The following is a 25,660-nucleotide window of genomic DNA, read 5'->3' on the forward strand; positions in this document are numbered from 1 at the left end:
ACAAGCTGGTTTGTTTAAAGTCAGAATAATCGAATTTCCTTTGCTATCAGTCAGACTTAAATGTTGCTTCTCTATATTTAACACGGCATGAAATTTCTGTAGAAATGGACTCCCAAATAATAAGTCTGGATGCATCGATTTTACTACATAGACAGGGACTTCAAATAAATGGTTATTAATATTAAAAGTTAATAATTGTCTGCCCTTAACTGGAAAGTTTTGTTTTCCGGCAAATGCTTTCAATGTAATTTGTCCATATGGCTTTAGCTTCGCAGATGGGAACTTTTGTTGAATTTGTTTCCAAATTCGGTCACTGATTAAATTTAACTCCGCTCCAGAATCAATAATAGCAGTAAGGTTTAGTGTTCCTAAACTGCAGGAAATAGAAGGGGAAGGATAACAATATTCATCTTTAGTAATAAGAGATTCTTGATCCAACTCGTCTATAACGAAAGAAACTATATTTTAAGTTAGCTTTGGCATCGTCCAGGTTATCAGAATTACTATCACAGGATCTCGCAATATCATACTTTTGCATTAATTCTTGCCGTTTAGCATCTGAACAATGATACAACTTTAAATTCTTAAAATTGTGGGTTCCGAGGTTTTGTCCAGTTAGAGTTCTTAAAACTGCACAATTATTCAATATCCTGACTATAAGTAAGGTCCAACATATATATTGGTATATTTATGCGTGCGATGTATATTAGCAACTGATGGAGTACGTGGTTTTATCATCACCAGATCGTTCTCATGTAACTGAGTTTGACGCGGATCCAGGGGTGGATGTTCTTTTCTAGAATTAATCTCAATTAACAACTGTTTATCTTGGGGCTCCATTTTTGATAACTCCTGAGGCCAAAGAAAATTTCTTTTAAAGGAATCGGTTGCCGAATATGAGAGAAATAACTCGGATGGACTCCGATTAATCGCTGAACACAGAATTATTCAAAAGATCCTGAACTTCTTTAATTGATTTACTCCATTTAGTGTGATCATTCTCGCATTTCAGTCGTAATAGACGATTTAATTCACTATGTCTGCGCTCTGCTAATCCATTCGCATGTGGAGAATAGGCAGAAGTTGTATGAGGCTGAATGTTATGCATTTTGCAGAATTTTCTCCATGTTTTCGAAGTAAATTGACTCCCTTTGTCTGTAATGATATTGCGTGTTTACGGAAAATTATGAAAGTAAGCTCTCTCTAATACTTGAATTATTTCTCTAGTATTAGCTTTCCTTAACGAATAGAAACTGATAAATCGAGTATATACTAGGGATGGCCACAAAGTTCCGGTTCCTCGCGGGAACCGGTTCTCAGAGATCCGGTTTTAAAAACCGGTTCTGGAACCGGTTCCAGAACCGGATCTTAGGAGCCGGTTCCAAACCTGGACCCGAAAACCCGGTTCCAGATCTGGATCTGAAAACCCGGTTCCAGAACTTGATCTTAGGAACCGGCTCCAGACCTGGATCCGAAAATCCCCAAAGACCCGTAAAGGAGGCACAAAGTTCACCTTCAAAAATAATGCAAAGAGGACCATGCGCTTGTGCCTTTCCCGCCCAGACCCGCTTGTGCTTCCCCCCCAAAATTTTGGTCCACCAGTGGGTGTTTAGCCAAATGAGTTGGCCAGTTGGCCTCTTTAGCCAATGAGTTTGCCAGTTACTCCGTTTATTTAGCCAAATGAAACAAGCTGACACCGCCTAGGCGCCTGCATGTCGCTTCCACCATTTTATCTAGCATACTGTTCCCAGCTTGCCAGCAGCTCGGGTTTAGCGTAGGGATGGTCACAAAGTTTCGGTTCCAGACCTGGATCCGAAGAACCGATTTTAGACCTGGATCCGAAGAACCGGTTCCAGACCTGGATCCGAAGAACCGGTTCCAGACCTGGATCCGAAAAACCGGTTCCAGACCTTGATCCGAAAAAACCGGTTCCGGAACCGGATCTTCTAGAACCGGATCCGTTCAGACCCGAAAACCGGTTCCACCAGGAACCGGTTCTGGCCATCCCTAGTATATACGTCAGTGATTGAAAGTATGTAATAATAACCATAATTACCACCCCCGTGAAGTTAGCGACCAAAAGTTCAATAAATCGATATTTTTTTAGACTTCTGAGTAGCACTCAAAGAGTTCTAGAGTTCTTGCTAGGTTAGACCAATAGTTCTGGGTAAATAAAGATAATATAGCGATTTTAAAATTTTGGAGCTAACTTCACGCAACACCAAAAATCTTAAAATGTCTTAATTTTTTTTAGAGTTCTGATTAGTACTCAAAGAGTTCTAGAGTTCTTGCTAGGTTGGACCAATAGTTCTGGGTAAATAAAGATTTTATAGCGATTTTAAAATTTTGGTGCTAACTTCACGCAACACCAAAAATCATAAAATGTCTTAATTTTTTTAGAGTTCTGAGTAGTACTCAAAGAGTTCTAGAGTTCTTGCTAGGTTAGACCAATAGTTCTGGGTAAATAAACATTTTATAGCGATTTTAAAATTTTGGTGCTAACTTCACGCAACACCAAAAATCTTAAAATGTCTTAATTTTTTTAGAGTTCTGAGTAGTACTCAAAGAGTTCTAGAGTTCTTGCTAGGTTAGACCAATAGTTCTGGGTAAATAAAGATTTTATAGCGATTTTAAAATTTTGGTGCTAACTTCACTAACACCAAAAATCTTAAAATGTCTTAATTTTTTTAGAGTTCTGAGTAGTACTCAAAGAGTTCTAGAGTTCTTGCTAGGTTAGACCAATAGTTCTGGGTAAATAAAGATTTTATTGCGATTTTAAAATTTTGGTGCTAACTTCACTAACACCAAAAATCTTAAAATGTCTTAATTTTTTTAGAGTTCTGAGTAGTACTCAAAGAGTTCTAGAGTCCTTGCAAGGTTAGACCAACAGTTCTGGGTAAATAAAGATTTTATAGCGATTTTAAAGTTTCGGTGCTAATTTCACGCAACACCAAAAATCTTAAAATCTCTAAATGTTTTTAAAGTTCTGAGTAGCACTCAAAGAGTTCTAGAGTTCTTGCTATGTTAGACCAATAGTTCTTTGTAAATAAAGATTTTATACCGATTTTAAAGTTTCGGTGGTAACTTCACGAAACACCAAAAATTAAAAATGTCTATATTTTTTAGAGTTCTGAGTAGCACTCAAAGAGTTCAAGGAGTTCTTGCTAGGTTAGACCAATAGTTCTGGGTAAATAAAGATTTTATAGCGATTTTAAAATTTTTGTGCTAACTTCACGCAACACCAAAAATCATAAAATGTCTATATTTTTTAGAGTTCTGAGTAGCACTCAAAAAGTTCTAGAGTTCCTAATAGATTAGACCACTATTTCTGGGTAAATAGAGATTTTATACCAATTTCAAACTTTCGGTGCTAACTTCACGCAACACCAAAAATCTAAAAATGTCTATATTTTTTTAGAGTTCTGAGTAGCACTCAAAGAGTTCTGGAGTTCTTATTAGGTTAGACCAATAGTTCTGGGTAAATAAAGATTTTATAGCGATTTTAAAGTTTCGGTGCTAACTTCACGCAACACCAAAAATTTTAAAATCTCTATATCTTTTAGAGTTCTGAGTAGCACTCAAAGAGTTCTAGAGTTTTGCTAGGTTAGAACAATAGTTCAGGGTAAATAAAGATTTTATAGCAATTTTAAAGTTTCGGTGCTAACTTCAAGAAAAACCAAAAATCATAAAATTTCTATATTTTTTAGAGTTCTGAGTAGCACTCAAAAAGTTCAAGAGTTCCTGATAGATTAGACCAGTGGCGGCCGGTGGATTGTGGTTTCGGGTGTTGCAGTATTAACGATAAGAGACAGAAGATATAAAGTTGATTCATTGACCAATCAGTATAACTTTAGATGCAAATGCTATGTAACATGTTAAATTAAATAAAATTATGTTTTAGAAAAATAAAAAATGCAGAACATTTTATCCGATTAATCACCTTAATTAGTAAGTTCATTCTCCTCTCTTTAATTGGAGCAAAACTGTCTAATACATGCTGGTTGAACTCTGGTATTCTTAGTGTCAGGTCTTTTTCGATGGAAAGCATAACCAATGGTGATAGCCTTTCTTGGGACTTTCATTTCCTTGAAAGTATCAATTCTCTTTCATGTAGAAAAATATTTTTCGTCTTTTCCTGATGCCATAGGTACAGCTAATATTAATTTCAGAAGCTTTGTAGATTCACTAAATATTTTTTCTATGTTATTGCAAAGATTCATTCTAACAAATTCAGTCCCTGACAGTGATCCGAATTCCTCTTCAGCGTTAACTGAAGAGAGTTCGTAACAGAGATTAGTATTATAAAAATTGTCCATTGAACACACTTTATTCACAGTTTATCCAGGAAAATTTAAAATAAATCGAGGAAATGTATCTGGTGCAAACAACACTATTGCTTATCTATCTAAGTTCTTGGTGAATAAAGATTTTATAGCGATTTTAAAGTTGAGGAGCTATCTTCACGCAAAAACAAAAATTATAAAATGTCTATAATTTTTAGTTCTGAGTAGCACTCAAAGAGTTCTAGACTTCCAGCTAGGATAGACCAATATTTCTGGGTAAATAAAGATTTAATAGCGATTTTACACTTTCGGTGCTAATTTCAAGAAAAGCCAAAAATCATAAAATGTCTATATTTTTTAGAGTTCTGAGTAGCACTCAAAAAGTGCAAGAGTTCCTGATAGATTAGACCATTATTTCTGGGTAAATAAAGATTTTATAGCGATTTTAAAGTTTCGCTGCTAACTTAATTCAAAACCAAAATTCTTAAAATCTCTATATTTTTCTAGAGTTCTGAGTAGCACTTGAAGAATTCTAAAGTTTCTCTTGAAAAGTTAGAACAATTCTCGCAAAATAAGGGAATAAATGGGAAATAAATGTTTCGTCATAATCTACTGATCACATATGGAATCGTTGGAAATCATTATCAAGTATATAACACGTGCGTAATAAGATTCAAACAATGTTACCCAAAACATAGAAATCAACAGTTGCAGGTGCGAGAAGTTGGCAGGACTACTAACAACTCAAATTCTGAAACTCGGTGCAGAATTTGAGTAGAATTTGAGCTCTCAGAAAAACCAACTCCCAAAATTTGAGCTTTCAATTTAAAGGCTGTAAGTCTATTTGAATGCTGGTCCTGCCAACTTCACGCTGTAAGACCACCGAAAGCTAAAATTTTCAAACTCCGTCCAGATATTCACTAGAATTCTAGCTTTCAAAAAAACCAACTCCAGGTATTTGAGCTCTCAATTTAAGGGGTCTAAGTCCACTTAAAAGCTGCAATTTTGAACACATCGTAGCAAGACACCAACAGCTCAAATTCTGAAACTCCGTGCAGATATTGAGTACAACTTGAGCTCTCAGAAAAACTAACTCCCAGAATTTGATCTTTCAATTTAAAGGCTCTAAGTCCATGTGAAAAGTGGGCCTGCCAACTTCACGCTGCAGGACCACCGAAAGCTCAACTTCTCAAACTAAGTCCAGATATTGAGTAGAATTTCAGCTTTCAAAAAAAAAAAACAATTCCGGGAGTTTGAGCTTTCAATTTAAAAGGTCTAAGTCCACTTAAAACTTTAACCACTAACAGCTCAAATTCTGAAACTCGGTGCACAATTTGAGTAGAATTTCATTTTACTCATTTTACATTTTAAACTTGTAAACATTTTAAAATCGCTATAAAATGTTTATTTTTTTCAGAACTATTGGTCTAACCTAGCAAGAACTCTTGAACTTTTTGAGTGCTACTCAGAACTCTAAAAAAATTAAGACATTTTAAGATTTTTGGTGTTGCGTGAAGTTAGCACCAAAATTTTAAAATCGCTATAAAATCTTTATTTACCCAGAACTATTAGTCTAACCTAGCAAGAACTCTAGAACTCTTTGAGTACTACTCAGAAGTCTAAAAAAATTAAGACATTTTAAGATTTTTGGTGTTGCGTGAAGTTAGCACCAAAATTTTAAAATCGCTATAAAATGTTTATTTACCCAGAACTATTGGTCTAACCTAGCAAGAACTCTAGAACTCTTTGAGTACTACTCAGAACTCTAAAAAATTAAGACATTTTAAGATTTTTGGTGTTGCGTGAAGTTAGCTCCAAAATTTTAAAATCGCTATAAAATCTTTATTTACCCAGAACTATTGGTCTAACCTAGCAAGAAATCTAGAACTCTTTGAGTACTACTCAGAACTCTAAAAAAATTAAGAAATTTTAAGATTTTTGGTGTTGCGTGAAGTTAGCACCAAAATTTTAAAATCGCTATAAAATCTTTATTTACCCAGAACTATTGGTCTAACCTAGCAAGAACTCTAGAACTCTTTGAGTACTACTCAGAACTCTAAAAAAATATCGATTTATTAAACTTTTGGTCGCTAACTTCACGGGGGTATAATTACCAGGAAGTTTACCCACTGAATCTATACAAAGTTTTTCATGGGGTTTTTCTGCATCGATATGGTAATTTTTGCTCATTATCTTTCGGTTTCTAAATTTGGTATGAGCACACTTTAAACAGTCATTTATACAAGAGGTAATATCTCTTTTCTGTCCTCGCCAGAAGAAAATTGACCTAGCAAAAGCAAATCATTTTTTATACCAAAATGACCTCATTCATGAATTTTAGTTACAACCTCTTTAGCCAAGGATTTCGGTATCACCAATAACCAACAAGACGTTTTGCCGTCTTTTACAAAAACCAAGTCTTCAACTACAGTAATATTGTTAATATTTCGGTTGTTTTCTAGTAAATCAATTAATTTCTTACGTTCAAAAATTTTGTCTGCTGAAATAATCTCATTTTCTTCCTGGAATAGAAAATTTAGTGATTTAGGTTCTGTTTCCAAAGAAGGGCAAAGTTCTGTATCATCGCAACCCTCTCCCCCTTCTAGATTGAGTTGCGATACTCGTTTCCCATTATAGTTTCATTAGGTGAAACAGCCAAGTTAACTTCTCGAGTAACTTCTAAGTTAGCAGTATCTGTTTGTGTCCCAGCAGTTCTTTGGTTTCGTCGATTTCGTATGAAAAGTCTTCTTCTTCCATACCATATCCCTGATCCACCCGGGACTCTATCATTATTTCTACCATAAGGCGGGATTATTTCGTATATTCCAACTAGAAGTATTATATGTTTGAATTGCGTTTTCATTTTGATCGGTCTGCTGATTCACCCGCGCAAGTCGTAAATATGGTTTCGCGTTGTTATTAGATTGGTTTCTAGCAGGATTGTTTTTACCAGAACTAATACTTGCAAGTCTCAATAGTAAATCCTCTACAGAAGTAACTGGAACAACTCTCAGCAAACGGGATTCATCTCGTGATACACACGTTAAAAGCAGATCAACCAATTCTTTCTCGTTGTATCCTTCTGCCACGCTGTTATATCTCTCTACCAAATGCCACGCAAACTCCATTACTGACGGATACTTTGACCTGTCATACCTGGTGAAAAGCAATTGACGCTTTTGCTCACGCTCCAGCACCGGTGACATGTATTGAGCCGTGAAGTGTTTTACAAAATCCTCGTATGTCAAGATGTCTTTGGAGTTACTACGAAACCAACCACTAGCGGCACGCATTAAACACTGAGATACTAAAACAAGCTTATCTTCATTGGATAAATTAAAAATTTTGGAATACCTTTCGAACTCATCCAAAAATTTTCTGGCAGTTCCAGGGGTCTATTGACCTCCAAAACGAGGAAAGGTCTATATCTTTTGGTTTTAATGTGTTCCCTTTAATTTGTAGTTCCTTCGGTAAGACGCTAATTCTGTTTATATTAGAGTTAATACGATCAACGTCATTACTATCGTAGTTATTAGCAGGTAATGTCGAAATACAACGTGATATACTACTGACAGTAGTCACTGTTGAAGTTGTAGTGGTAAAATTTGTAGTCAACGTAGGAACGCGAATTTCGCCTATGTTAAATGGCAGTGATCGTGATGTTTCACAACTTCGACCGACAGTTCCCTCACGCAATTTAACCATTTCAATTTTTAATTCTGTATATTTCATATTAAGATCGGTATATTTCTTATCCCCATCTATCGTCAATTTACGCAAATTATCTTTCGTAATTTTATTTTCGTCTTGTAATGCTTGTAGATCTTTCCGTGTTTCAGAGTACTGTTTTCTGTCTTCAACAGCATTTTCCTTTAGCTGTGTTATTTCTACTTCTTGCAGTCTGACTACCGAACTAACAGCCTCAATCTTTTCTTCCATTCTAGTAGTTTCCGTTTTTAAATATTTGTGCCACTCTTCCCGGATTGTTCTAAACTCCTCTTTCATCTCCGATCTAATAGCTGCTTGCTCCTGTTTCATGTCCATAAACATATTTTCCATTCTACATAATTTCGACAATATTATTTGTAATGTGCTTTCCTGTGTTTGCCCTGATGACGTACTATCACTATTATTATTGTTTTTCCCGACTACGTTTTCATTAGCACCAATCATGTTTGTTTCTGATTGAGATGTATTGACGTTACTAGGGCTATTCAAATTGAATGACGCGTTACTCCCAGACAAATGAAGGATGGGCACATTTTCGGGTGCACTATTTTCATTTTTGCACTGTGGACATAGCCATTCCAATTCACTGTGACTTAAAGTATCAAAGTCCTCGTTAGGTATATTTGTAAAATTACAAATCCTGATGATACGTCTTTAACTGAGAATGATGTTATTGCACCAACAAATATTTTCCTATATTCTTTATTTAGTCAAATTGACATTTCATTAAATGATAAACTAATTACTTCTTCATCAGGATTTTATCCTTATCGTGCATACCTTGAAACATTATTAAATTATTCCATTGATGCTTCTGATACATATTTGAAATTAGGGATGTGGTATAAAGATAATGATAAAGGCTCTATTTATTTTCCAAAATTAGACTCGTTGCCGCTCGTACGCGATATTGAAACTTTCGCCGACGTCTTTTTTCAAGAAATTGCCGGCAGTGTCTTTTTGCAGTCGTCGTCCGACTGTCTGCCGACTGTTTCGAGAATGCTTTATACGAGGGAAATATAAGCCCTAATTTGTATTTTAAAGCAACAAATTGCCTTCTAACTCTTTGATAAGAAGATCAATCACACAAGAAATAACATAAGTAAAAAGAATTGAATTTTAGAATTAACAGCTACATAAACGTATACATATCACATTGAAAGATTTTCGTTTAATGAAATGAATCTTGAAATAATTTTAAGTTTAACATAGTGAAAGAAATACAAAAAGAATTACAATGTAAGTTTCCAAGTAATGAAAGATTCATACAAAAAATTTCAAACTACATTTTTATTTTTGGAACTTACATTTTCATTTTTGCAATTTGTATTTTTAAATTTGCAAGTTGTATTTTGACTTTGCAACCTGTATTTTTAATTTTCCATGTTTTTTTTTAACTTCGCAGGTTTTACTTTTTATTTTGCAAGTTGCATATTTGATTTTGAAAGTTGTATTTTTAATTTTGCTAATTTTATTTTCAATTTTCCAACCTTTATTTTTAAGTTTGAGAGTTGTATTTTATATTTTATAACTTGTATTTTTAATGTTTCAAGTTGTACTTTAATATTGTGAGTTATATTTTTCATCTCGCAAGTTGTAGTTTTGATTTTTAAAATTGTATTTTTAATCTTGCAAGTTCTAATTTTTCTTTCGAAACTTGTATTTTTAATTTGGTAGTTGTATTTTTGATTTTGCAACTTGTATTTTTAATTTTGGAAGTTGTATTTTTAATTTTGGAAGTTGTACTTTAACCCTTATCCGGGCAACCGGGGCCTCCCAGGCCCAGTAGCTTCATATTTTTCTTCGAATTTCTTAATAACCATAAATATTTCGATGCCATAAAATTCTGAATTCTTTTATCTTTAGTCGAAGTTAAAGTTATGAACATATCGAATTGGTAAGGCTAATAGAGTTGGTAAGGCCCCAGTTGCAGTCTACGTTACAAAAAAAGCTTGCCGGATAAGGGTTAATATTGCGAGTTATATTTTTCATCTCGTAAGTTGTAGTTTTGATTTTTAAAATTGTATTTTTAATCTTGCAAGTTCTAATTTTTCTTTCGAAATTTGTATTTTTAATTTGGTAGTTGTATTTTTGATTTTGCAACTTGTATTTTTAATTTTGCAACTTGTATTTTTAATTTTGAAAGTTGTATTTTTGATTATACAACTTGTATTTTTAATTTTGCAATTTGTATTTTCCTTTTTGCAATTTGTATTTTTACTTTTGCAACTTGCATTTTCATGTACATATATACATTTTATTATTAAAGAGTTTCATTTTCTCAAGCGATGATACTAAGAATTGCAACGAAAGCGTTTCATGTAATGAAACGAAAGTATGAAGAGTTGCAAAGATACATTTCAAGAATTGTAGATTAACATTACATGTGTTTAATGCAAATCACACAAACACTTTAACCTATTAAAGGAACATTTCAAGAATTAATTTAGCATTGCAAAACATGAAAATCTCTACATTTTGCATATAAGAAAATTTGTGTAATGGAAAACACACAAATGAAGTTCAAAGTACTGTCTCAAGTTAAATTGCAAATTGGAAAAATTTCATAATACAAAACATTCTCTTTAACAGAATATAAATGAATACCAAAGAAGAAGATGAAAATATTATTAACATATATTTAATGAACTGAAACTTTCATTATTAGTGAACAATGACATTCATGTAATAACAATTACAAAACGTACACTTACAAAAAAAAAACAGAATTTTAAAAATTGTATAACAATAGTATATTAATTTACTATCGCGAAAATATTTAATGTGTATACTACTTTTGTTTCATGATACATTTTTAACTGCTATTTTATGCAATATACTATGACTAAGTAAGTAACCATGTTTTCTATTTTCTGGTATATCAGCTTTTAAAGTAATTATGCATTTTCCTAACCTAACTTTAGAAGGTCAATAACTTTTCACATTAGTTATTCAACTTTTCCAGGAAAAACCTTTTAGAAATCTTTACACACTTTCCATTCTCACATAGTCAATAAACATCACAAGCTTTCTCTATCTTGTTAACTACTCAAAACCGTTATTCGAAAGTGTCGAAATTCGATTAATCACTTTTTAAACTCATAACTACTCACATTGGCTTTTAATGCTGCCATCACAAACATCGTGATAGTTTTTACATATATTCATTTATATTCATACCTGTGATATTCCATATTATGACACACTTAAAGGCAGTACTGAAAATATTCTTTTTCTCCGAAAGGGTGTTAGTATTAGTGATTAGTTTCTAATGTCCTTCTTTGTACAATATTGCTTGCTTGGCTGCATGAATTCGCGGATATATACTCCCGAGTCATTTTGTTCTCTCATAGATGACAATTTGATATTCGAGAGTTAGTTTGTTTTGAAATTTTTTGCATCAGCAATAGTACAACCATTTACATGCTGAATGGCAACATCAGTATCATGGCACAAATCCTTGGCCTGCTTCAATAATCGCTCAGGATAACTCTTTAGTTTCTACACTTGCTCATATTTATTATCGGCCCTAGTCTTCCAGAGGATGATAGGCTCGGAAAGACAATACATATTTTTTCCATCGGGATAGTATACTTTTCTAAAACAGTGGTATAATTCTCATACTTGGACGATCCACGGGTTCAACCCCTTCCTTTACGTGAATTAGCAATATGGATCTTAAAATCCAACTTCTTCTTAAAAAGAAAATGTTTTCATTACTATTTAAGACATATTCGACGGTATGGAACAATATATGGGGGTTTAATTTCTTTTTAGGACGCCATGAGATATACACCAGTTTGTTTAATTTCGACGCATAACTTTCAACAGTAACACCGATATACATATCATCATCGACGTCATCTAGCACAAACTCAAATTATAAGCGAATATACAGATGGTGATCAGAAAAATGAGAACGGAATTGCAACTTACCAGATTAATATGGTGTCGGGCCACCTTTCGCCTTCAGAACAGCCTTGATGCGACGTGCGATGGAGACATAGAGGTCGTGAATGGTAGCAAGTGGAATTTTACACCATTCCTCGTGCAGGGCATCGGCGAGTTCTGTGAGAGAGGACGGAGGTGGAAATCGTCGCCGGACTCGTATTTCCACCACAGATGTTCAATTATGTTGAGATCTGGGGATTGGGCAGGCCAGGGGAGGTGTTGAACTTCATCCCGATGTTCCTCAAACTACGCTGCAACAACTCTAGCTGTGTGAATGGGTGCATTATCATCCTGAAAGATGGCGTCATTATCCGGGAACAACATCCGGACCATAGGATGCAAGTGGTCTCCTAAAATTGCGACATAATCGTTGGCAGTGATCCGTCCGCGAAGTGTGACCACAGGACCCAATGAAAAGCATGATATTGCGGCTCACAGCATCACCGAGCCGCCGCCATGTTTCACAGTTGGGCGGAGACACTGCAGATCATAATCTTCTTTGGGCGTTCTTCACACATAAACACGGCTCGTGGTTGGGAATAGGGTGAAGGATGACTCATCCGACCATATCACACGTTTCCAGTCCTCAACGGTCCAAGTTGCATGGTCACGGCACCATTTGCGGCGTGCGAAAGCGTTATGGTCCCTGATGAGCGGTTTGGCCCGTGCAACACGACCCCGTAAGTTCATGTCATGTAATTCGCGGCGGACTGTGATTGTCGAAACAGGGTGGGGGAGATACTGATTGAGTTCCTCCGTCACTTGCTCCGCAGTGGCACGACGGTTCTGCGTGACAATGCGCTTTAATACCCGTCGTGACCTCTCACTCATGATTTTCTTCCACCCAATGTTCCGATTTCCCGATGTGGTTTCTCCGTGTGTTGTGTAGGCCGTCAACACCTTCGACACTGTCCCACGCGACACAACTAACACAGTAGCCACTGCCGTCACACTCGCTGCACATAACCACGCACCAACAATTGGCCTTCTTTGAAAATTTGAGAGGTCTGCCATTTTACACTACCGCCGTCTCCTGCAGCCATTGGACACTGCTGTTCCACTGCGCCTGACGTAATATGGAGACCGACCTAACATACCACCACCAGCGGTCCGGCACTGCGGGCGCCACGCCACCACTGCCAACCCATACATCTGACGTGTTACCAACTACAGGTGTTTCCATTTTTCTGATCACCATCTGTATGTTTGCCGGTCATGGATTCGAGTAGTGCGCATACGCTCAACGGGAAATTTCCTTCCACGCAGACGAAAATAAGGATAGTGCTTAGTTATATTATTGATAATGCTAAAGTAATCCCCTTTGCCTGCATAATACAATGTAAGTTCCGATGTAGAACATGTACTATCTTCTGGTGAAGAACTCGTACTAGCCCCCGGAAGAACACCCAATATCTCGTCGGAATCATCAGCACTTAAACTGCTAGTTTCCCCTGCAGACATAAATTCCCTAAATTTTTCACGCGATACTACCATCATACTGTCTTGACAAAAGAAGCCCACACGAAACAGATCAACAATATCTTTTGTGGACTTGCAACGCTTCAATACAATAGCCGGTACACAGCCAAAATACAAGAATATCGCATGCAGTAGGTCTGCATATGATGCAGTGTTTACCCTCACACCCGTGGCATGGCATTGGATCAGCACTTCCCATGTAAAAACTCTCCCTCAGGCATTTCACAGCCCCGTGCTTCCTGGGCTTCCAACATGGTGAAAATAACTTTGCACGCTTCCATTCTCCAGTCTTCAACACTGTTTAAATGAAATACGTAGTTTTTGTTTATTTAGAATTTCTCTAAATATTCTTACACAGCTTTGCGCTAATGATATAATTAGTTTCAGTGATTTAAATCAGCAACTTAATTTTTCAATTTACCGAAGATACAGTTTTAACTTTATCGGCAAATCCGCCAGTACTTTCCGACGACAAATATTCACAATGTCCCGCAATAAACTGATGATCATAACACGCAGAGTACAATCAGGGACGTCTTCACCGTACAAATTCTGCTATACTGAGTCGCCGCGAAAGTTTGCCTCTTCAATGGACATAGATATTATGAACTCCAAGAATTCTATACAATTCCAAGAATATTACCCGAAGATTTTCGATAATGTCTAAAATAACAGTCGTATAATAACATTGTTTACCGAAAATATGGTTAAATATTTATCGGCAAGTCCTACAGTAGATCCCGATAACTGTAACTCCGTAAGATTTTAGTTTAATGAAAATGAAGTTCAAAGTTTATCAGGAAATCCACTCACACTTTCCGGTAGTGTTAAATAACGAAGTCCCGTAAGTTTATCTAACTACTGTAAGTTTGTAATCGCAACCCGCAGCGTACAAAAAGAAACGTCTTCACTGCTGCAGTGCTTCTTCTAAAGTGAAGCACCGCGGCATGCTGCGCGCAATTTATACTTTTCAAAATATAATCGCGTACTCAAACATATTCAGTCTTTGAAATATCGTACCAATCGTAGTACAAGTATGTATTAAAGATTTTTCTAAAGTAATTAGTAATAGTACTGTTTTATAAATATGTATTGTTTAAAGTATATTAAATTGTGGTGATTTCATACTACATTCTTGAAGTTTACAGACCTTAGCCAAATGTTTCTGAACATTACACTACATTTAATTTTCACTGACAGTATTATTTTCATATTTACTAATAAACATCCTGGATGTGAACTTAGTGATATAACACTCCAAAAGTATAAAAACTTACATTCATTTCAAAACAACATTAGCAATGAAACAATAAGAATTAAAAGATAATAGAAGTAGACAGAAAACACAATTTATCAAATTAACATAGTAAACAGGAAATAAGAAAGATGAAATAATTTAGCAAAAATTAAATAATTAAGAGATAAAAAGTTAGGAAAAGGATTAGAACAACTTGACCATAAAAGGACAGAAAGACCACAGCACCAGAACTTTATTAGACAAACAATATGGAAAATAGCAGAGATTAATGAAGGTAGTTAATTAATACAAATAACAAAATGTTCTAAAGTTAGGTTAGGAAAATGCATAATTACTTTAAAAGGTGATATACCAGAAAATAGAAAACATGGTTACTTAATCATAACATATTGCATAAAATAGGAGTTAAAAAATGTATCATGAAACAAAAGTAGTACACACATTAAATATTTTCGCGATAGTAAATTAATATACTTTCATTATACAATTTTTAAAATTTTGTTTTTTGTAAGTGTACGTTTTGTAATTGTTATTGCATGAATGTCATTGTTCACTAATAATGAAAGTTTCAGTTCATTAAATATATGTTAATAATATTTTCGTCTTCTACTTTGATATTCATTTATATTCTGTTAAAAAGAATGTTTTGTATTATGAAATTTTTCATATTTAGAATTTAACTTGACACAGTACTTTGAACTTCATGTATGTGTTTTCATTACACAAATTTTATTATATGCAAAATATAGATATTTGCATGTTGTGGAATGTTAAACTAATTTTTGAAATGTTCGTTAAATAGGTTAAAGAGTTTGTGTGATATGCATTAAACACATGTAATGTTGATCTACAGTTCTTGAAATGTATCTTTGCAATTGTTCATACTTTCGTTTCATTACATGAAACGCTTTCATTGCAATTCTTAATGTGATTGCTTGAAAAAATGAAAGTCTTTAATTCTAAAATGTATGTATGTACAATGAAAATGCAAATTCAAGAAGTAAAAATAAAAATTGCAAAAATTAAAATACAAATTGCAAAATTAAAAATATAAGTTGCATATCAAAAATACAACTTGCAAAATTAAAAACACAACTTGCAAAATTAGAAATACAAGTTGCAAAATCAAAAATACAACTAGCAAAAGAAAAAATACAAATTTTAAAAGAAAAATTAGAACTTGCAAGATGAAAAATATAACTTTAAAAATCAAAACCACAACTTGCGAAATCAAAAATACAATCTGTAATATTAAAAATTGAACTTGCAAAATTAAAAATACAAGTTACAAAATATAAAATACAACTGTCAAAATTAAAAATATAAGTTGCAAAATTGAAAATACAATTAGCAAATTTTCAAATACAACTTTTAAAATCAAAAATACAAATTGCAAAAATGAAAATCTAAGTTCCAAAAATGAAAATTTAAGTTGAAATTTTTCGTATGAATGTTTCATTATCTGAAAACTTTCATTGTAATTCTTTGTGTGTTACTTTTACTATGTTAAACTCAAAATTATTTCAAGATTCATTTCATTAAATGAAAATCTTTAATTGTAATATTGCATACATTTATGTAACTATGTTAATTGTAAAATTCAGTTCCTCCTACTTATGTTTTTTGTGTGATTAAATTTCTAAGTTATTGCTTATATTTGTTTTTATTAAATTAAAATCTTCTGGTTTCTTTACTAATTCATCTATGTAAATAACAAAATATTTTATATTTGATTTTCTAACAAGTTTTTAAAAGTTTGACAAAAAAAATTGTATTAACACTTACCTCCGCTGGGTAGAGACTTGTTGTTTTCTCAGTTGAGTAACAGTGGATGATAAAACACTTGAATGCTTTAACAATAAAGAAACATAATATTACTTTATATGCAAAGGTATATTTCTCGTTTTAAAATTATTTCTATGCACAGTTTATTTATCTTCGTTATCTTTATTCTATAAAGTTCATTGATCTTCATTCTAACATATATGTATTGCTATTAGGATAAAAAAACATTTCTTTCATAATACATTAGTTATAAGAATAAGAAATAGAAAGTGTACAAACCCATCAGGATCATACCAACTACAGTCGGAGAATTTGTCCGTGACGACCAGATGCCACAGTCGGATTGCCGGCACCGGACACCGGCGTCTTTCCATGCGATTTTCGATCGCGATTAGCAAAAACAAAGTCGTTCACCAAAAGAAATCAAAGAGAGTTAGAAGGTAATTTGTTGCTTTAAAATACAAATTAGGGCTTATATTTCCCTTGTATAAAGCATTCTCGAAACAGTCGCAGACAGTCGGACGACGACTGCAAAAAGACACTGCCGGCAATTTCTTGAAAAAAGACGTCGGCGAAAGTTTCAATATAGCGTGCGAGCGTAACGAGTCTAATTTTGGAAAATGAATAGAGCATTTATCTTTAACGATGAAGTAAAAATTGAAACTGTCCGAAGGTTTTTCTTGTGGGTGAACACTAATTCCATTAAATATGTCTTGTGATAACGAAGCCTGCAGAAAATCGGTATACAACAGAAGGAACGATCGCGAGAAATGATGGTTTTAAAGACGTCGAAACGCTGACGGCGGGCCGACCATACAAAAGGTAAATGTATGAAAAGAAATGTAGTAAAGGGACTGCATGTAAAAGGTATATGAGCAGTAAATTTTTAAAATTGTATTACAAGTACGAGAGGATCCTTGACAAACATTTTGGAAGAAGACGGCAAACAGAGACGGGCCAACCTCGGTAAATGTTTTCGGAAAGACGCCAAAACGCTGGCGGCGTGCCGATAAGTAAAGGAGCCGAAAGAAGGTCGGCAAACAGCTTACGGACCGACCTCGGCAAACATGCTGGGACAGGCGCCGAAATGCTGGCGGTCCGGCGACTAGTGAGATAGCTCTTTTACAATAGAACCTGCAAGCGGAACAGTATATGGAAAGAAAGTTTCACAGCTAATACAGTAAACTGATGATCCTTTTAAAACGAGTCCTAAAAGGGTCGGCAGACAGTGGACGAAACGACTGTGGCAGTTAATGCCCTATATGCTTCCCCATTGACAATTTTTCGCCGTCGATGGCGGACCGCCTCCAACTTCAGCGGCCAGGCCGCCAACACAAGCAGTGTCAAGGCGGGATGTGGTCATTTTCCGCTTATGCCGTTTCGCTTCTCTTTCACGATGGCGGCCCGCCAGCGACGATAACACCTTTGCCGTTGAAGAGCCTGATTGTAGAAATCGCCGTCTGGTCGCGCTGCCTGTATGTTCGGTTCCCGTTCTTCATTTGTCACATGGTGATGCAATGTGGGTGGACTGCTTCAAACAAAGAGTGTTGTTGATTCTACGAAAGAACAAGACACGCAAAAAAAAAATATATATGTAAGACTACGACTCAAGTTACTAAATTTGGGTTAATTGCTGTATCACCGGGTCAATTTTAGGAATTTACGGGGTGCATTGGAGAATTTATTTAAGTTTGTGAGGAAGAATGAGCGAAACTCAGGTAATGGGAATAGTAAAAGTTAAGAAAGTGGTTGTTTTCGATGTATGCTTCACTGTATGTGGAGGCGGATAGACTATTTCGCGAAGAGGTACACTTCTTACGATATAGTGGCGCGAAAGGTAGTGTGGAAATGGTGCGTGTATGTCAAGGGAATGACACATCATGTGTGAGCTATATAGAACTATTAACAATAGGGGGCGCGGTGGCTCAGTAGTAGAGCGGTCACCTCCGGTGCTTGGGGTCCCTGGTTCGATCCCACCTCGCGCCGTGTGGACTTTGTGGTGGACAGAAACCGTGCTCGTTGGTTCTCTCGAGGTTCTCCCATTTCCTCCCACTTTTCATTTTACCATTTCATTCCGGCATAATCGTGGGACGTAAAATTTTAAGATTTCATTTTTTATTAGAAATAGCTAGGGAAGTTAAGAAACTGTAGTACACGATTTTCTTCTTGAAATTGCATAAGTTTAGAAGCCTTAGTTTTAAGGGTAAGTAGCTTCTAACTCAACGGCAATGTATTTCTGCACAGTATACGAAAGTTGTATTTTATGTTTACAACTGAAGCGTTACTAGTATAAAGCCATAACAAGTGATATTGAAATATTTATGGTTACCAAAGCCCACATGTTTTCACTACCCTCGCTGACGCACCTGGTCCCTTCGGACACATTCCCGCGCGGACCCACCAGCGTAGCCCTGCTCTGACTCAGTTATATAGCATTCGCGCTTTTTAGTGGCCAACTAACACCGGTTTGTAGTTTTTATGCCTTTAACCTAATGTAACGTAATCGAAAGTAACTTAATCTAATCCAACCAAACATAACCGATTGGAGTACGTTTTGGTACATTTCTTTCGATTTTCAAATTGGTCCTGCGATACAGCAGTAATTTCCTAAACTTAGGTTAGGTTAGTTTGGATAATTTTTAGATTAAAAGTTCTGGCTTACTGCTAGAGGTGATAACTTGATTTTGCTTTTTGTGAATAGTTGTTGCATAATAGAGTGAAAAAGTGACCCACAACGTTTTATTATTGCAAAAATACTTAATAAAGGGAGGCGGTATACAGGCTGCACGCCTATAATACAAAAAATTGAACGCCGGTTCCAAGCAGAAATCCGTACTCCAGGGAAAAAACGTCAGCGCGGTGAGTGGTAGGCATATATTTTATTACAATATTTTTATTTATAATTTTTACTTCATAGATTTTTATTTAAATCTCATTTTCAGGGAGAGTGGGACCCTTGTACTTTAAAAAATTTCGAAAATTACTTTTCTCCACATTTTTCCTTTCTTCAATTTACACGTTAGAGCGGAGGGACAGTGGTGCGTGTTCTCTGGCGAGATTATAAAGTTAAAAATTACGGAAACATCTTTAAAACATAATGCTTTTCTCAACTTTTTAGTACAATTTTGCAGAAACCCTTTGCATCAAATGATAATAGATGCATAAGTTTGGTTATGTAAACAATCAAGCAGTTCTGTATTTTCTTATTTGGTTATTTAGATAAAGTTCATCAAATTTATTTTATTTATTTTCCTTCTTTCAACCTAATGTTCAGTGAGTTAACCCAGTTATTATTATTTTTTTAATCTTTAAGGCCTCTTGTACTTCGTCAATTGTTGTTAGGATTTTCCGACGGTCTCAGAGCTACAGAGATTGATTTACTTCTTTATATTGTGTCCCTTCACTGGTTTCTTCCCAATGACTATGGTTACCGTAACAAATGTGTTGCTGTGTGTTAAGGGCCTCATAAACAAAATTAAAGTACCGCTAATGTTATCATTTTTCTGTAATCAAACTGAAAAATATTCGAAACATTGCTTTGTAGAAACAGTAGTGTGCATGAAATAGAGTTATCGCGAGCCGGCTAACCGCTTTCGTTAAGCAGAAATTTGTGGGATTCGCATTAACGTAGCAATTAGCAGACTCGTGATAACTGCCTGATGCACAGTACTGTTTCTACAAAACAATTTTTTGAGTTATTTTTTCAGTTTGATTACGGAAAAACAGTAATATCTAGCGGTACTTTAATTTGGTTTCTTCGAAACCTGGTCCTTAAGACTCAGGCATTTATTCATTCGGCTGCCTGCGTACGGATTTGTGGTCGTAAAAAAACAAATCGCTGGCCAACTCGCGTGCGACATTTTGGCGGCAGCAGACACATTACCGCTAAGCGGGCCGACGGCGGAAAAAGTGTAAAGTCGTTGGCGGGCCGCTGTCGGTACTGGCCCGAGGCCCACTGTTTGGTCGCTCTTAACCGTTGTAGGCCCGCTCTCGGCCCGCCAGCGGATCGTCAATGGGGAACGCTGGTGGCGTGCCGACCACAATTTTTTTTTACAGGCAATTAGTGGAACAGTAAATCTGATAAATTAAATCATAACTATTCTTTTGTTTATAGTCGCCGATTTTAGGCCATGCTCGCCAATAAAAACTGAAATTGACGTTTAAAATCCTTTTTCAAATAGTTGATGGGAAAACGACAGCCAGAAAGGTCCGTATTCCGACGGATTGCTGCTTTTTTCTCCGAAGAAAGCGTTTGCAACGAGCAAAATTTGAATGTTAAGAACAGTGTTGTTCCTAGTGGTCCTGATAGTTAAAAATGTGCATTCAGGGGGAATATGTACTAATTGTTATAAGTTTTTTTTACATTAGGACCGCAGAGTATTAATTAAATTATTCTTAACCGGCATTATTAGCTGCTTACTTGTTATTTTTAGGTCGCTTTCAAGCATCTGTAAATCGTTCCCAGACACTTTTCCTTTATATGGCACTTAAATCGAACTGCGAATTGTAGAAATGTACTGCGTATGTACTAAGTGCAACATTACTGGTGGGAATCCGCCATGATTTTCATTGCATTGCTACGCACCTTTTCTGCTGTTTGTTGACTGCTGGAAAGGACATATTTTCGATGTCAGCTTTCCGATTCTCCCACAGGCGGCATTCGATCTTTTGTCGCCGTCGAAATATGGCATTCGATCTTTTGCCGACTGGATACCTTCAGGAGGCAAAATTTTCACCACCTTTTACAGTAGCTTTGCCTAAGTCTGCCTCCGTCCTATGATTTCTTGGCAAGGGCACAATTGCTAGTTCTTAAAGTATATAATACTTACATGTCCCATTCAATTTCTTTTCTTTTTCTTTTTCTTTTTTTTTTTTTTTTTGGCTTAGACTGCTGCAAAAAAGCAAAAAGGAAGAAATTTTGTACTGGGACACACAAAACACACAAAAATGGCAAGTATTATACTTCAAGAGCTTGCAAGGGTGCTCGTTGTGGAGAAATCATAGCATAGGAGAAGTCTTAGGCAAGACTAATGTAAAAGGTGATGAAAATTTTGCCTTCCTGAAGGCTTGATTTCCAGTCGCCAAAGGGTCACTTTTCGACGGTGGCAAGAGGTCGTATGCCACCTGTGGGAGAATCGGGAAGCCAACATCGGAAACAGGTCCTTTCGAGCAGTCAGCAAAAGGCCGGAAAGGCGCATAAAATGCGCCGGCGCCGCCGTTCGAAAATAGTCTTTCCGTGCAGTCGGAAAACAGTAGAAAAGGTGCATAAAATGCGCCGGCTTCGCCGTCAAATACTTGTCTTGCCAACATTCTTCAAACAGCCGTTAATGTGCAGTAAATGCGCCGGTACCGCCGTCAAAAAGATGCCTTGATGAGCAGTCTTTAAACAGCCGTAAAGGCGCAGTAAATGGGCCGGCGCCGCCGTCGAAAAGAGGCCGGCATAATCGACTTGGTTCGGAAAGAGGCCTTTCCGACTGTTTTACCGACTCTGAGGATCGGCAACAGTCGGCAAAGGGCATTTTTAACGATTTTAGAGCGCTTGCCGCTTCGGCAAAGGTAGGCAACTTTGAACCAGTAGATCGTCGTGCCGCCGCGGACGGGTGCCGGATGCCTACTGGCGGCCCGTCACCGTCGACGGCGGCAATCTCGCTTGCCCACTGCGGCTTCCTGATGGGGAATTTCAACTTCTGAAAATATCTTCGATTGTTTTCAAATTTTAAGTATTCATTTAAATGAAACAGTATAGTTCATGATTTAATGTTCCTGAAAGTTAACGTTTATTTTAAGAATGTTAATATCAACTTGATTTTCCTGTAGGGCAAAATGTATATAAAAAGTATCTTACTGGATGTGAAGCTGGTTTCCTCTTTTCAAGTTTAGATTTCCTGCAACACAGTTCCAATCTCTTTGAAAAGCACGTTTCCTCCTTGTACCCTAAAACAAATATAATGTAATTACTCATTCAAAGAAATTATTTCAGTATCATACATATTTAAACAATTAACAATGATGAATGCAATTTTACTGCTAAATTTATTTACACGTTCACAATTTTTAATATTTTCAGAATAATTTTAGCAATGAGCTTAATTTAAAATTAAACGAAAAAAATAAGCTGAGTTCGAACAGCTAACGAACCAGTTAAAATAATCGAAGCGTACCTGCTGTTATTTGATTCCAACAGGAATCGAACGAAATAAAGTTAACACCGAGAAATATTTTTAAAATATTAGGAAATAATAAAAGAAGGAAGCAAATTTTAGTATGTTCACAGAGAAGCAGTTATGAGAGTATTATTGTAAATATTACAAATTACTTGTAGGTTCGCACTGTATGTGCTCTTAGTAGTTTACGTAGTAAACAAATTATTTGTAGGATCAATCCAAGATTGTTCATCGAGTTCTTAATACGTTCACACAAAGTTTCGAGTGAATAATTATTACGAGGTATTATATAATACGATAGAATAAAATATTCATACTCAATGAGTGTTCTATTTTTTAAAAAGGGAAGAGTTTTCAACGAATTTGAGTATGTTCACAGCGGAGCAGTTCTAAGGGTATTATTGTAGATATTACAAACTAATTTTTGTAGGTTCACACTCATCGAGTGTCCTATTAGGATAATAAAAATAAGTTTTCTACGAAAACGAACTAGTGAAAATAAGTACCTTTTAGGAAAAATCCACAGACAGCACTATACTAGTTCCTTCAGAGTATTACTCTAATAATTTTGGTGGTACACAATCACTTATGATACTTCCACAAAGGATAACCTAAAATATAACATAATATCTGTTAGATATGCATATGTTGTAGTAAGCATATCTATGTATTTAATAGTATACACTATAGAATCTTGTAGTGGTATAGAATCCTATACCCTAGTATACAATATTTATATTTATACTATATATTATCTTATATGTTAGTATACAATATATCATATGTATATTCTTTAAATATAGAATATGCCTAATGCCCATATATAAGTTAAAAGAATGGTGTGACGTAAACTAAAGCGAGAATTATGATCACTAACATTATATTGAGTGTTTCATGGCATGCAGTTATTAAAGATATATTTTTGAAGTGGCTATAAGAATGTAGCTTACATTTGGTTCTATATAAGAATAGGTCAAAATGAAGTAGTTTTTTCATAATATTATATATCTGTGATAAGGTAGATTATACTTTGAAATAGGAACAAGTAACACTACAGAAATAGTGGGATGGTAGGCTAGAAAAACAGTAGGGGAAAATCAAAAGAGTGCTAAAATTTTAAATAATTCAACATTTATAGAAGTTCAGGAAAACATGATTAGCAATTGGAATACAAAACAATACTAAGAGAAAAGTTAGAAGCAAAGATAGAAGTCACATAACAAAAGAGATAACCAATAGTAGATAGCAAAATAGCTTAGACAGAAACAAAAGCATGCATAAAGACAGAGGACAAACATAAGAAAGAAACTTGGGTTATAAGAACATAGACACAAACGAAGCATACATAAAGACAGAAGATTAACATAAGAAAGAAATAACCAGTAGCAAATAGTAGCAATTAGCTTAGACAGAAACAATATCATAAGACAAAAGACAAGCATAATAAAGAAATAACCAGTAGCAAATAGTAGCAATTAACTTAGACAGAAACAATAGCGTACATAAAGACAAAAGAGAAACAAGAAAAAACTTCAGTTATACACAGAAACAGAAAGAAACAACAAACAAATTAGGTTACAAGCACACACAGAAGCAAAACCATACATATAGACAGACAAAGAAAATAGCAAATAGGATAAAAAGCCAGGCACAGAAGATAGTGAATAGGATAGGATACAGGCAAATATCTTAAATACCAGTACTAATGCTAATACCAAATAGGATAAGAAGGCAAGCACAGAGAATACCAAAATAAAATGAGATGTCAAGGAAACATCCAACAAATACCTGTACTAACACTAATAATACTAGCAAATAGGTTAGGTTAGGTTAGAGAAGATAGTAGCAAAGGAAATAAAATAAGATAGCAATGAAACGTCTAGCAAATACCTGTACTAATACTAGCAATAATAGGTTGAGAAGCCAAGCAAGGAGGATGGTAACGGTATATACTAAACAGAATAATAATATCGAGGAAGCATCTTAAGAAATATATAATACAAACACAATGAAGAACAATTACAGCAGTGTTAAAAATGAAAAGACATCTACAAAGAGGTGCACAATTGGAAATTATAGGAGGCATCTAATAATAGAATTGGTAACAGGCGTATAATAGCAAACAAGAGGACAGCAAGCAGAAAACTTTTCAAATAGCTTAAGCTTAGTCAGGATAGGAACATAAACTCGGCTATTAGATGGTTAATAGCTTCACACTGCTTTAGCATTAATTAAGATGTAGCAAACTAATTACTTAGCAATATTTACAAGTAAAAACAGGTCCGGGACTCAGGTTAAGTCATTTACTTTAGGAAAAAATGAATACAACATTTAAAGCATAGCTATGGACAAGATCTTAAAAATGTTAAATTAATTCAAAATAAATTATTCAGATCATTATCATAATGTCGTATTTGAACTTAATGAGTATTGTAGGTCATCGTCAAAAAGTTTCGGTTGGCGAGCGATTACTAACAAGGCAAAGCGCAAATACGTTAGATTAAGTTTAGTTCAGACTAGGAAGTGAGAAAAATAAATATTGTAGGACAACATCAAGTGATGTTTCAGCTGGGGACCAATTACTATGAAAAGCAAAGCCCGAATTCGCTAGATTAATTTTAGTTCGCATTAGGTAGTAGGATAGAATAACAACAGGAATAGAAGTGGTAAACTACTAACAGAGAGTGGTGACGTATAATTGGCAAAGTAAAACAGAAAATCACGTAGTACAAAAGACATAAGGAAAATATTGACCGGTTCATACCAGGGCGACAAGAAGGACAGTGATATTACTTAACAAGGAAAGGTAAGCTCATTGGGTTATGTTAAATTAAGAAAAATAACTTAAAATCAGATACCTATAGTACTAATCAAAAGAGAAGCAGGAATGAGTTACCTAAAAGCATAGTTGGAAGGAGAGCGAAACAGCGGACATAAATATCGAAACATAGCGTAGGTAAAAGTTAGTTGGAAGGCAGAAATAATACCATCAAGGTTAGGGTAACACAGAG

Source organism: Thermobia domestica, chromosome 5 (assembly GCF_964235325.1).
Source record: "Thermobia domestica chromosome 5, izTheDome1.hap1.1, whole genome shotgun sequence".
NCBI lineage: Eukaryota > Metazoa > Arthropoda > Insecta > Zygentoma > Lepismatidae > Thermobia > Thermobia domestica.